This window comes from Bombyx mori, chromosome 5 (assembly GCF_030269925.1).
Source record: "Bombyx mori chromosome 5, ASM3026992v2".
NCBI classification, from domain to species: Eukaryota; Metazoa; Arthropoda; class Insecta; order Lepidoptera; family Bombycidae; genus Bombyx; species Bombyx mori.
In genome coordinates, this window is record NC_085111.1 from 2,419,221 (window position 1) to 2,431,563 (window position 12,343).

The 12,343-nt window shown below is 39.9% G+C and overlaps 1 protein-coding gene across 5 annotated transcripts in view; it reads right to left on the reverse strand.

Moving 5' to 3' along the window:
- LOC105842463 (uncharacterized) overlaps positions 1–12,343 on the reverse strand; it is a 193,485-nt gene that overhangs the window by 60,006 nt on the left and 121,136 nt on the right. The window lies entirely within an intron of this gene.

Below are 12,343 nucleotides of genomic sequence, written 5' to 3' on the forward strand. Positions count from 1 at the left end.
CATTTAAAGTTTAGGAGCAAACGGGCGAAAATCGTCGTTTTATTTGTGATTGAGATCACTGTTATGAGGTATGTACTATGAGGAGTAAAAAATCTAATATTTGTCTCGTGGTTTAGTTTAATTCTTTGTTTTTTCGTAGACAAACAAACATACGACTGAGTCGCAGAGACAGACTACTGCGAAAATTGTAAAGTATTCGAAATGTCGGATGTAACATGATTAAAGCCGTAAAAGTAATTTTAATTATATCAAATTTTAGATTTTTTCTTTAGAAAGCGGTTTTGGGTTTGATCGATACTTTTATATTGAAATTATAGTTAAATCTATACTAATATTATAAAGAGGAAAGATTTGTTTGTTTGTTTGTATTGAATAGGCTCCGAAACTGTTGAACCGATTTGAAAGATTATTTCACTGTTTGGAAGCAACACTATTCCCGAGTGACATAGGCTATAATCTTTTTTGAAAAAAATTAGGGATTCTTACTCCAATAATGTAACCCAAGGTGTAAAAAAATTACCTAAAATATTCTTTACATCGCTTGCCCTGCGAAAACTATTGATGATAGAATAAAATAATGTACTACGACTTTGTAGAACACATTATTATTTACAAAAAGTGTCGCGTCAGCATATGTCTAACTATTATAGTTATGCCGCAATAAGTGTTCTTTTATTTAAAAAAATAAAACAACGTCAAATATCGTTGAAATTTTTGTTAAAGACCCGAGCGAAACCGGAGCGGGCAGCTTGTTAATTATAAATCCAGTTACTTTTCAAACACGTGTCATTTAATTTTTGCTTTCGCTTATAACGTGATTGATTGACGCCCTAACCAATATTTCTGAACAAGGAATTCGAATAAAAAGAACACTGGAAAATAACGAGATAAAAATTATATTATCGTCCTGTGATCTCAAAGCGCTTCAAATTGAGATGCAAATTCGTCGTCTAGTGCCGCGCAAGTGGATCGGGGGCGTCAAGTGGATGGCGAGAGGGAATGCAGCGCTTTGTGCAGCCTGTTTACACAACAGGGTTACGGTGTATTTTTTGCGAAATTCAAATATATTTTGGAATATAGGAAATACGGAGAATTCGTATGTATTGTATAAGGGAGAATTTTTAGATCGGTGATAACGAAAATATAAACTATATCGAACAGCACACACGGATCCAATATTAACAGCGGGGTGTACGTATCAATTAAAAACAAAACGGGGAGCTATGAAAAGTAAAATATGCAGAATAATATCAAACACACATTTAATAAGGGTAAAATCATTTTTTTTAAGCTATTGCATAGATTTTATCGCGGGCTTTGAGCGCGGCGACTGAATCAAGAAATTCCGTAACGAAAATAACCTGACACCCCCACTACGCCTACGATGTAGCTCGCGTTCAACACATTCACACGTTGCGCTCGTGTAGTGTTTGTGAATAAGCGCGTGGCATAACGTGTGCATCATGAAAAGTCTGCCCATCTCTCTCTCTCGCGCGGTCTAGCTTATGAGTGTGAAGGGGACAGTTAATGTTTAATATAGCGTGGTCTTGTTTTATTATTGTTTTAATATTAAATTATCATTGTCTAATTATAATTGCATAAGTTGATAAAAAATGCTATGCAATAGCTTTACCGCGGCAGTTCCCGAGTGCCACACGTTTTTTTTTTCGGGGTGGAGGGTCGAACTTCCTACGAGGTCCCCGCGCCTAGGGGGCACGCGAGGTATGTCGGATTTTACGATCTGCAGATGTTGATTATTGATAAAATCCTAATCTAACCTAACAAATGAAGGAGCCTTTTGCCTGCTAAGCCCAAAAAATATCTAGACTACCTGAGTTCGAAAATCATGGCACAAATAACATAACAATACATAAAATATTTGGGAGCCTCTAGTTTAAGCTGTTTCTGGAAGTTATATTAATACTTTTTTTTTTGTTTTTTTTTTTTGGTCAGGAGGAAATCGCCGGACTTCCGCCCTCCCCTGGGGATAAAGGGCGGGGCATGTCGGAATCGAACTGACTAAAACCTCCTGTCGCTCAACAACCCGCGTCCGAACCTCGCACGAGACAGAACCCATGAAAAGGCCATGGGGGGAAAGTGAAGCGTTTAGTGCACATCTCTCCGATCACCCTCCCTCTCGGGACGCCGGACTGGCGGTCGTCGACGCCACGACCACCAGCCCTCTCGGTTGGCAGGCTATCCGGAGCCCGCCTAGATGGAGCCTAGAATACCCCGCTGGGTCAGAACCAGGGGTGGGTCGAGGATAGCCGGCCTTCCATCACCCGGATGCTCTTGCGTAAAACGCGTGCAGAGCAGCTTGCACGTCGTCTTCTTAGGCCCCCTTCGCCGGTCCCCAGACCGACATGTGAAGGGGACCCGAAACCCTTAGAGGGCCAAGGCTTGGGCGAGATCCGCCTCCCTGGCCCCCGCCCGACGGCGGCGGGCTTGCGCGTCTCTCACGTGCCCCGCCGCCTCCTTCTGCGAGATGGTGCACTCGCAGAAGTCGAGCATCGCCTTCCACGACTCGTCGTCGCCGAGCATCGATGCCACAACACTCGGCAACGACAAGTCGTATATTAATGCTTAGTTTAAAGTAACATTGACCACTGTTTTCAAATTCAATATATGCAAGTAACATTAAAATTACATTACCTTCTCGACAGTTTAAAAATGTACAACATCATTATGTTATTAATAAATATATCTATCGGATATTTCGAAAGATATAAATCAATTTAATTAAAGAAGATGAAGAATTAAATTTCAGAAAAAAGTTCACTGTATCGAAATTTCAGTGATGTAATTATTTCGCGGCGACTCCAACAGAATCGATTCAGAATCATCCGAGAAATCCAGGGTAATGAAACGTGACCGATTAACTGCGGATTACAGTCCTTTGAGATTAGAATGAAAAAAAAAAGACCAGAATGTTCTAATTTACGTTGTTTCAATCAAGCAAGGGACACGTATTTTTTCATGTTCTCCGAGTGTAGGTAATTTTAATTTGATTTTTTATTGCTACATTGTATGGACCAGTGGCCATGGAGTCCACCTTGTGGCCACGAAGCCAATAGACATTAATTACCCGGAAACATGAATCCTACGTCTTAGTTTTAACAGTACAATATTCGCATTGCTTCACGGCAAAAAGAGGCATAATGGTGGTCCCTACCAGTGCGGACTCACAAGACGCCCAGCGGGGTATTCCGGAATACAGACGTGACGGGCTGCGGTACTGTGACGGCTAGCGTAGAGTAGTTAACTTTCACCTCGAACCCCCAGGCCGGGGGTCCTTAGGGTAGTGTTGACCGTGGTAGTCCCTCTACTACTCCCTGGCTACTTTTAACGGTACTTTTAAATCAGTGTAAATAATCATACCATAATAACAAATATAGTTAATTTGAAAACATTCTAAAAATATGTAGAATTCAAACAATTCGAGTTGTCGATAGTGAAAACTTTTAAAGTAATCCAAACATCGGACATTAAAGAAATATATGATAATAAAAGCTAGACTGAACCGTTGTAATATATATAAGTGCAAAAAACTAAGAATCTTACAAACAATCCTATTGGGAACCATCCATTATTATCAATTTAACCTTTCCGGCGTTATTGCTGCGGAAAATCAAATGGACGCGCGGGGGTTCACTCTTCAATTTTGTACATAGTATTGTTGTCTTTTTCTTCTTCCTAGTCGGTTTCGCTCTTGATAGAATGGCCGTGGTCATCACTTCAAGCGTTAGTGGCAAGCCGCACATCACCACCCCTCTTAGACGGCTGCCCTCCTCGTGTATACATACGTGTAATGACAAGTCATTTCGGATCCTCCCGATCCACTAACGGTGCTTTTAGGTACCTCAAGCACCGGTCATCGTTCTCGTCGAACCCATTGCTTGCGACGGACTCCAGACACAGCGCACTGAGTTTTTCGCCGGATCTTCTCACTTTCCGATCCGGTGGTAGATTCTACGAAGCACTGCTCGTGCTAGGATTAGTGTTAGCAACGTTGTCGTCGTCAGCTTTGTGTCAGGTTACGCTGACATAGCCTCTCAAGGCTATCAGCTTAAGCACGGAAAAAAAGTGTAATGATGATAAGTTAAGTGAAGTCGCAATGACAACTTTATGCACATTTAACATAGCTGTCTGTGTGACGTATATCTTTTTTATTGCTTAGATATGTGTACGAGCTCACGGCGCACTTGATGTTAAGCGGTTACCGGAGCCCATAAACACCTACAACGTAAATTGCTATCTAACCTAGATTTCAGCGGCTACACTTTTGAAATATTTCACTTGAAACAGTATTTTCATTAAATTTTTTTATTAAAGAATGGACTACTAACATTATTTTCCACTAGCATGGACTACTAACATTATTTTCATTTTAACAAATCAAAATCGACCGGCCTAAAATAAATCCGATATTTCATCACAGAGTAGGTATACGCGCCGCTGTAAAAAACTAAACAGAAATAACAAATAGTTGTATCGGAACAGTTGTTCGTGTTTCCGCGTCCCGCCCGAGAGCACTATACAATTCAACTCACACTAAGTCTTGATATTCAGATTTCTTTTGTTCCGTTGAACGAATGCCATTCGGTTCTCGAGTATCATTGGTAAAGATTATTCCGTTGAATTGTTTTCTTAGGGAGGTTGCGGTTAAAGGAGCATGTTTACTTTAACATTGTAGGTAAATGTTATTAATACTGAGATAACATTTTGCGAGCATAGTTTTCGGTGTGGATTCGATTTTCAAATGTCATTTTTTCATTTTGGTCCCCTCTCTCTCTCTTCGATCGGTCCCTCACTCCTGAGGATCGTGACTCCGTCCGATTCCGTCAACCAGCTGTCTCCATCGATCCCGTTTTGTAGCTTGATGGAGTGCGTCGCTGATCGGTACCCCCAATTCCTCCGCTATTTGGTCCGAACATCGCTTGGGACCTCTACCCTTAGGCCTTTTTCCCTCTATTTTACCGCTCACCACAAGGCGTTCCAAACTGCTGGTATCCCTGCGTGCAACATTACCAAAATACCGCAATATTCTTTATCAGGTTGTGGATAGACGTTGAGTCTTTTCTATTTTTAACTGCCTGAGAATAGAGATGTTGGTGCGGCGGGCCGTCCATGGTATTCGTAGCATACATCGCCAGCACCACATCTCAAAAGCGTAGATTCTCTGCCTATCTGCGGCCTTGAGTGTCCACGCCTCTGCACTGTATAGAGCAATGGAGAAGACATGGAGCAGATGTATTTTAGTCCGGTGGATAATATTACGGTCTCTCCAAATTTTGCTGAGTTGGGTCATTGCAGGTCATTCGTTTTGGTCCAATGTCCGAAAAAATTATTTAGACATTATTATCGTATGATGTTCCGCTACTACACACATAATCTTGAATACAATTTAAAAGCGAACGTAACACGGTAATTTTAATTACATTAACCACTTCAAGTTTTTCATTTACCTACAGCCAATGGTAACTGTGGCGGCAGACATAAAACACAAGATATTTGACAAATGCCTGAATCTCTCTTACCACATTTTCAAGATAAGCTTGCGTATATACAAATTCCGAACAACAACATTCGGACTGTCGGTCTACCGAGCAATATCACTCGCTCGCTGGAAGATCTTCCTACGATATACCTACAAAAAAAAAAACAATCGACACGAGTTGTATCAGAGCTTCTAACCCGTCCACGAGAATCCATTTCATCCGGAACACCCATGGGCGTGCTGATAAAAAAGGTCTAGACGATCGTAAACATGAACGAATCGATCGAAATCACCGACCTCCCTCGAACGGGCGCCTTAAGAAGCACACGTCCCGATTGCTATTTCTTTAAGTTATCTTAAAGGAATCCTCTTTGCCGTGACGAGACTCGAAAGATGATAGCTTCAATCGTTATTAAATATCATTTATACCATGTGAATCTTGATTATAAGTTAATTTTGTTGACTTATTGTGTTTGTTCGAATTACAAAATAATAAATCACTATTGGTTTTGACAATGACATCAAATGACGATTCTAAGCATTGAGTGGTGGTGGTGACTTTACCGGTGGTAGGACCACTTGTTAGTCCGCTCGGGTAGATACCACCACCCAGCCTATTTCTGCCGTGAAGCAGTAATGCGTTTCGGTTTGAAGGGTGAGGCAGTCGTTGTAACTATACTGAGACCTTAGAAGTCATATCTCAAAGTGGGTGGTGACATTTACGTTGTAGATGTCTATGGGCTACGTCAGCTCGTCTACAAATCTAAGCAATAAATAAAAAAATCATTCGTTTTAGAGTAGAAATCGGAACGAAATACTTCAGGACACATTTATTTTGGGCAAATATCTAACTAAGTCAGACGCCGGGTACACGATTATGACGTGGTTCGATGCTCGGACGCGTGCCCCGTTTTATATACCTACAGGAATATTTCATGTCGAACGATTGATTTTGTGACGAAAGAAAACATGGCACAATCAGAAGATGTAGCTCGCATACTATGTACATAATCATTGATCAGTATAGCACGTTATCACTCAACACGGAAGTATGTAGCTTCATAATAAACACGTGTTGATACAACAGATTTAGGGCAGTGTTCGGAAGTTTTTTTTTTTTTTTTTGAGAATTACATGCATCAAACGTAAAATACACATAAAATTATATCGCTCATCAAAATGCTAGAACGTCTAATACAAATCAAATTACACCACGCAACGCATCATCAAAACCTTCGGTAGAGGGGAACACTGCCTTTATATTAGATTGCGAGGGGTTGATCACGGTGGCGCCAACATTCCGGCATTAGACGACGACAGGGACTATACTTAACATGAAAATATTAATCCAATCGATTTTGTTTTTCGCATCGCGATACATTGCATACATGTTTCCTTTTTCTTTTATTAGTAAATTAATTTTATTACAGTACCTACTAGCTGTATCCGTCCGCTTCGCTGGCCATTTAAAATTAACATTATTAATTCTCACCCCCACAAAGATTCTCATCATTAACGCCCCCGCAACTGGTGTAGGGAGGCCAATACTCATATAAATATTAGCCTATCCATTAAGTACATGTATTTTCTACATGGATACCAAGTTTCAAGTCAATCGGATGCATGGTCAAGTAGTTATAACGGAACATCCGTAAAAACCACTGTAGATTTATATATATTAGTATAGATGAGACGCGATCGCTGGTTTTAGCCGGTTTAAATTTGTTATTGGGGGAAAAAATGAAAGATGTTGTATTTTTTTCCGCTACTTTGTGTCACTATCTAGTCCATAAATTACCAGTCGATTTGTGAAACCCTTGCTATGTAGGTGGATTGGGGAAGAACGGAACGTTAAGGTGTGAGTGAGAGAAAATGGTATGAAAGGGAGAGAAAGTCGGTTTGAAAGTCGTCGTGGCCTAAAGGATAAGACGTCCGGTGCATTCGTAACGAGCGATGCACTGGTGTTCGAATCTCGCTGGCGGGTACCAATTTTTCTAATGAAATACGTACTCAACAAATGTTCATGATTGACTTCCACGGTGAAGGAATAACATCGTGCAATAAAAATCAAACCCGCAAAATTATAATTTGCGTAATTACTGGTGGTAGGACCTCTTGGGAGTCCGCACGGGTAGGTACCACCACCCCGCCTATTTCCGCCGTGAAGCAGTAATGCGTTTCGGTTCGAAGGGTGGGGTAGCCGTTGTAACTATACTGGGATCTTAGAACTTATATCTCGAGGTGGGTGGCGCATTTACGTTGTAGATGTCTATGGGCTCCAGTACCCACTTAACACCAGGTGGGCTGTGAGCTCGTCCATCCATCTAAGCAATAAAAAAAAAAAAAAAAAAAAAAAAAAAAAAAAAAAGAAAGAAACAAGATGGCGAGGACAATTAGTGAGCAGTATGTAAAAAGTGTCAATTAATTTTTAAATAGAGAAGATTTAGTAAGAGAACAATTAAACTAGAATACAGTGAATCCGTTTTATTTGACGCACCACGATCCCAATTCTACATTAAAGTCTAATAGGTACGAAACAGCGAACACAATGTCGTATTTATCTTAGATAAATAGTGAAGGGAAGTTCATACCAAAGCCTGATGGTACGTGGTAATAAGGATCTTTGGAAAACGTCTGCGGTTGAGCGCAGTGTTGGATAAACATGCTCCGATGGCATGTGATCTATGCTAACGTGAAGATGGCCGGAACATCTCAAACAATTTCTCAGAGTAGCAAAGAAAAATAACATCCAATGGCACAGTAGATTTTTTTTCTCCCTACCTGGCAAACTGGAATAGCCCCTACTATTCCAGCTTCTAACAGACGGGGCCAATTGCAAAGGGTTTACATTCGTAGAAAAAACGGATGTTTGTTGGTCTAGTTACAAAAATTCTATTTATATATTTAAACGTATGTATACAAGTATTTATCTTACTCGTTCTTATAGTACAGTTTTATTAAGGGATTTTATGACCTGGTAACTAAGACCTTTAGGTCAAGTCTTATTTTAATTTCTAATCTTATTTTTATGAAAAATTTAAATATGGAGTGAAATGAAATGAAGATAATTAATTTTGAGACATTCATCAACTGGGATGAAATTAAATGAAATGAGATGAGATGATATGGTACGAAATATAATCTCAGTAAAATTGTGGTCATTTACTGAGATATTTTCAGTGGACTTTTTGGAAGATCCCGAGAAGTTACGTCCAGCGGCTTTGTTTCATTTTCCCACATTTGTGCACTTTCACAGATATTAAACAGTGATTAAACCACCGTTATTACACATTTAAATCTGAAGAAACACTAAATAGACAAAATAAAACAAATCACAGAACTTCACTCCTCGCGTTCCCGCCAAAAAGTCCACACGTGCGTATTTGATTTGCCAAAAAATGTCTTATAAATACATTAAGAGTTCAATTCCATATTTCCGATCATACATTTTTGTACTTCACGATATCGTATCGTTGAACACACTGTTTTGAAAAAAAAAAAGGAAATAGAAAAACAGCGCGTGTTGAGTGTGGAATGTGTTTTATTATTTAATATTACTCGTACAATGTCGGGCGGCCTAGCCCCCCAACCCTATAAAGGATGACAAGCCACATCATTCCCGATAGCTTGATGATGTTCCGGCGAAACAGGAAGCGGCCGTACAGGCTGGCGATTTGGCCAGACTTCCGACAAGTTGCGGTTTTGATTAACGCGGCCATGTATTTTGAGGGTTTTGGTGACGTAAAGGCTAATAATATCTATCGACGCTTGAAAGGCAAACGTGACTAAGCGACAATGCGTTACAGTAGACTAATTTAAAATTGAAATATCTGAAAACAATCTATTTTAACGAATCTAGCTGTAGGATTGAAATGATTTTAATAGACCTAGAAATATATTTTTTTGCGCATCGAATCTGGTTATTGCCTATCATTTATGTACAAAGCAGTTATTGTCGCTTAGTCACGTTTGCCTTTCAAGCGTCGATATCGTCTTCTTGCATTAGAACTGTATAATCTCAAAACTGATATTACAGAAGAGCGTTTTAAAGGTTTAACATGTGATATTTTTAACAGTAATCATCTTTGCAACATTTATTATATTTTTTTTTACCGGTTACATTATCTGTCCTTTAAAGTAAGATAAAATTATGTATTAATTTTGTTAATAGCAGTCAAAACATATGTATACTAAAAAAAAAAAACTAAACTACGCTCTTTTGACAGTATTTACGATAAAAATACTGGTGATACCAAATGATTCCGCATATTAACTCAATTTCGAATATTTTTGGAAATTGTACACTTTTAATGCGAAAAGACGATATATGTGTATTTTAGGTACAAACAAAGAACTAATAAGTATTACAAAATGAACGTACCGAAAACAAATAAACGAAAGACTGATTCTAGCCTTCGAACTAATGACTTAATGATAGACGGGGATCAAAATATAACTGATAAATTTAACTGACTGTTGCTGTTACATCGTGGTTGATTCATAATTACGTAAATTATACTACTTTTTTTATTGCTTAGATGGGTGGACGAGCTCACGGCCCACCTGGTGTTAAATGGTTACCGGAGCCCATAGACATCTACAACGAATACCGCCACGCACCATGAGACATGAGTTGTAAGGGTCTCACTTTTAACAGTACAACGGCTGCCCCGCTTTTCAAACCGAAACGCATTACTGCTTCACGGCAGAAATAGGCAGGGTGGTAATACCTACCCGTGCAGGCTCACAAGACGTCGTACCACCAGGTTTATACAAGAGTTTCGAGGTAAATCATTTTGATTTTTTTTAAAGATTATTTTTTATTGGTCTATGCACAACTGTAGACGTGTAAGACATTAAAAAAAATACATAGAAAAAAGTAAGTACAAAGGTGTGATTAACTCGGATAACATTCTTCCAGCAACTTAGATATAGATATTAGATACTTAAAGCAAAATAATGTATCGAAAGGGTTCAGTGTGAAGAGCTTAACAGAAGATAATTTTTTTTTTATTCCTTGCATAAAAGAAACCATAAATAATTTTATGGAAAATACGACACAAACATATATATATGACGGCGTTAACGATATTTATGTTATAGAGCACGTGCAATAGGAGTGACTCACACAAGCCAGGCGCGCCGGCCGTGTCGTTCCACTCGTAAACAACAGCTGCAACAGAAGTGACTCATAAGCCAGCTGCGCCGGCTAGTATAAAAAGGCGGAACGTGCCTTGAAATGAACATTCGTTCGACTGCGCTTGCCTGGTGCACTTACTATATCGTTGTTACGTTGTGTGATTCAATGACTGTTGTACGTACTGGTTAAAGTTGGACAAGTGTCAAAGTGAATTGTCAAGTTAACATATTGTTGATTAAATTAGAAATCAAAGGTGACTTCGTTTTACTTGGTGTTCAACAAGATAATGTCTACCTTCAAGCCTACATATACATATAGAAGTAGAATGAAGATATAGTTTTTTACTTGTGATAGAGCGTCTTGTGAATCCGCACCGCATGTAGATGCCTATTCATGCAGTGAAGGGTGGGGTGGCCGTTGTACTGAGATTTAGAACTCGTGTCTCAAGGTTGTCTTTGGGCTAAGGTGCCTTACACCAGGTGTACCGTGAGTTCGTTGACCCTTCTATGCACTAAAAAAGGTGTACATATTGAAAATGTTAAATCCTCTAGAATTCGAAACAAATTAACGCATGTGTTTCATGTCCGAAGCTCTGGTTAACCTAAAATAAATATCGATTAGATTTACTAAGTCGCTACTACGTCACAAGTCTAGACGGTAATCGCTGGAGGACTTCGAACTAAGGCTTATTACGTAAGACTTATGTAAGTAAAGGAATAAAATCGTGTAATAAAAATCAAACCCGCAAAATTATAATTTGCGTAATTACTGGTGGTAGGACCTCTTGCGAGTCCGCGCAGGGAAGGTGCCATGACCCTGTCTATTTCTGCCGTGACGCAGTAATGCGTTTCGGCTTGAAGGGTGGGGCAGCCGTTGTAACTATACTGAGACTTTAGTTACGTCTCAAGGTGGGTGGCGCATTTACGTTGTAAATGTCTATGGGCTCCAGTAACCACTTAACACCAGGTGGGCTGTGAGCTCATTCACTCATCTAAACAATAAAAAAAAATAAAAAAATTGCTGAGAAAGTATCTAAACACGTACATAGTGTGTCTTTTATTATTATTTTATAGCATGAACGAATTTACCGCCCCTCCGCTATTATTGTTGCCCCCGATTTTGAGACTCGGAATCTATCTCTGAATTCTATTGTAATTGCGCAAATTAGAATTTTTGCGAGATCAATTTTTAACGCGAATGTCATTCGTGCCAATCATCATCATCATCAGCCCATAGTCGTCCACTGCTGGACATAGTCCTCTCCCAATCCACACCACTGAGCCCGGTCTACGGCACTCTTCATCCACTTCTTGCCGGCCACTGTTCGGAGGTCATCGCACCACCTAGCCAGGGGGCGTACCACGTTAGGTCTTCCGCTGCGCGGTCTCCACTCGAGAACCCGTCTGCTCCAGCGATGGCCAATTCTACGGCATATACGGCCCAGCCCACTGCCATTTCAGCTTGCTGACTCTTTGAGCTATGTCGATGACTTTCGTGTCAATGTTAAGTATGTATATATTTCATTGAAAAAATTAGTAACCGTATGCGGAATTTGAACACCGAAACAGTCGCATTGCTCGATACAAGTACACCGGGAGTCTTATTTTTCAGGCCACGACGACTCTCTAGATCAATTTTACTTCCTCGATCGCTATGAGATTTTCTTGGTGCTCATCGATCATCGAAATCCTGAGGTTTGTGAGCGA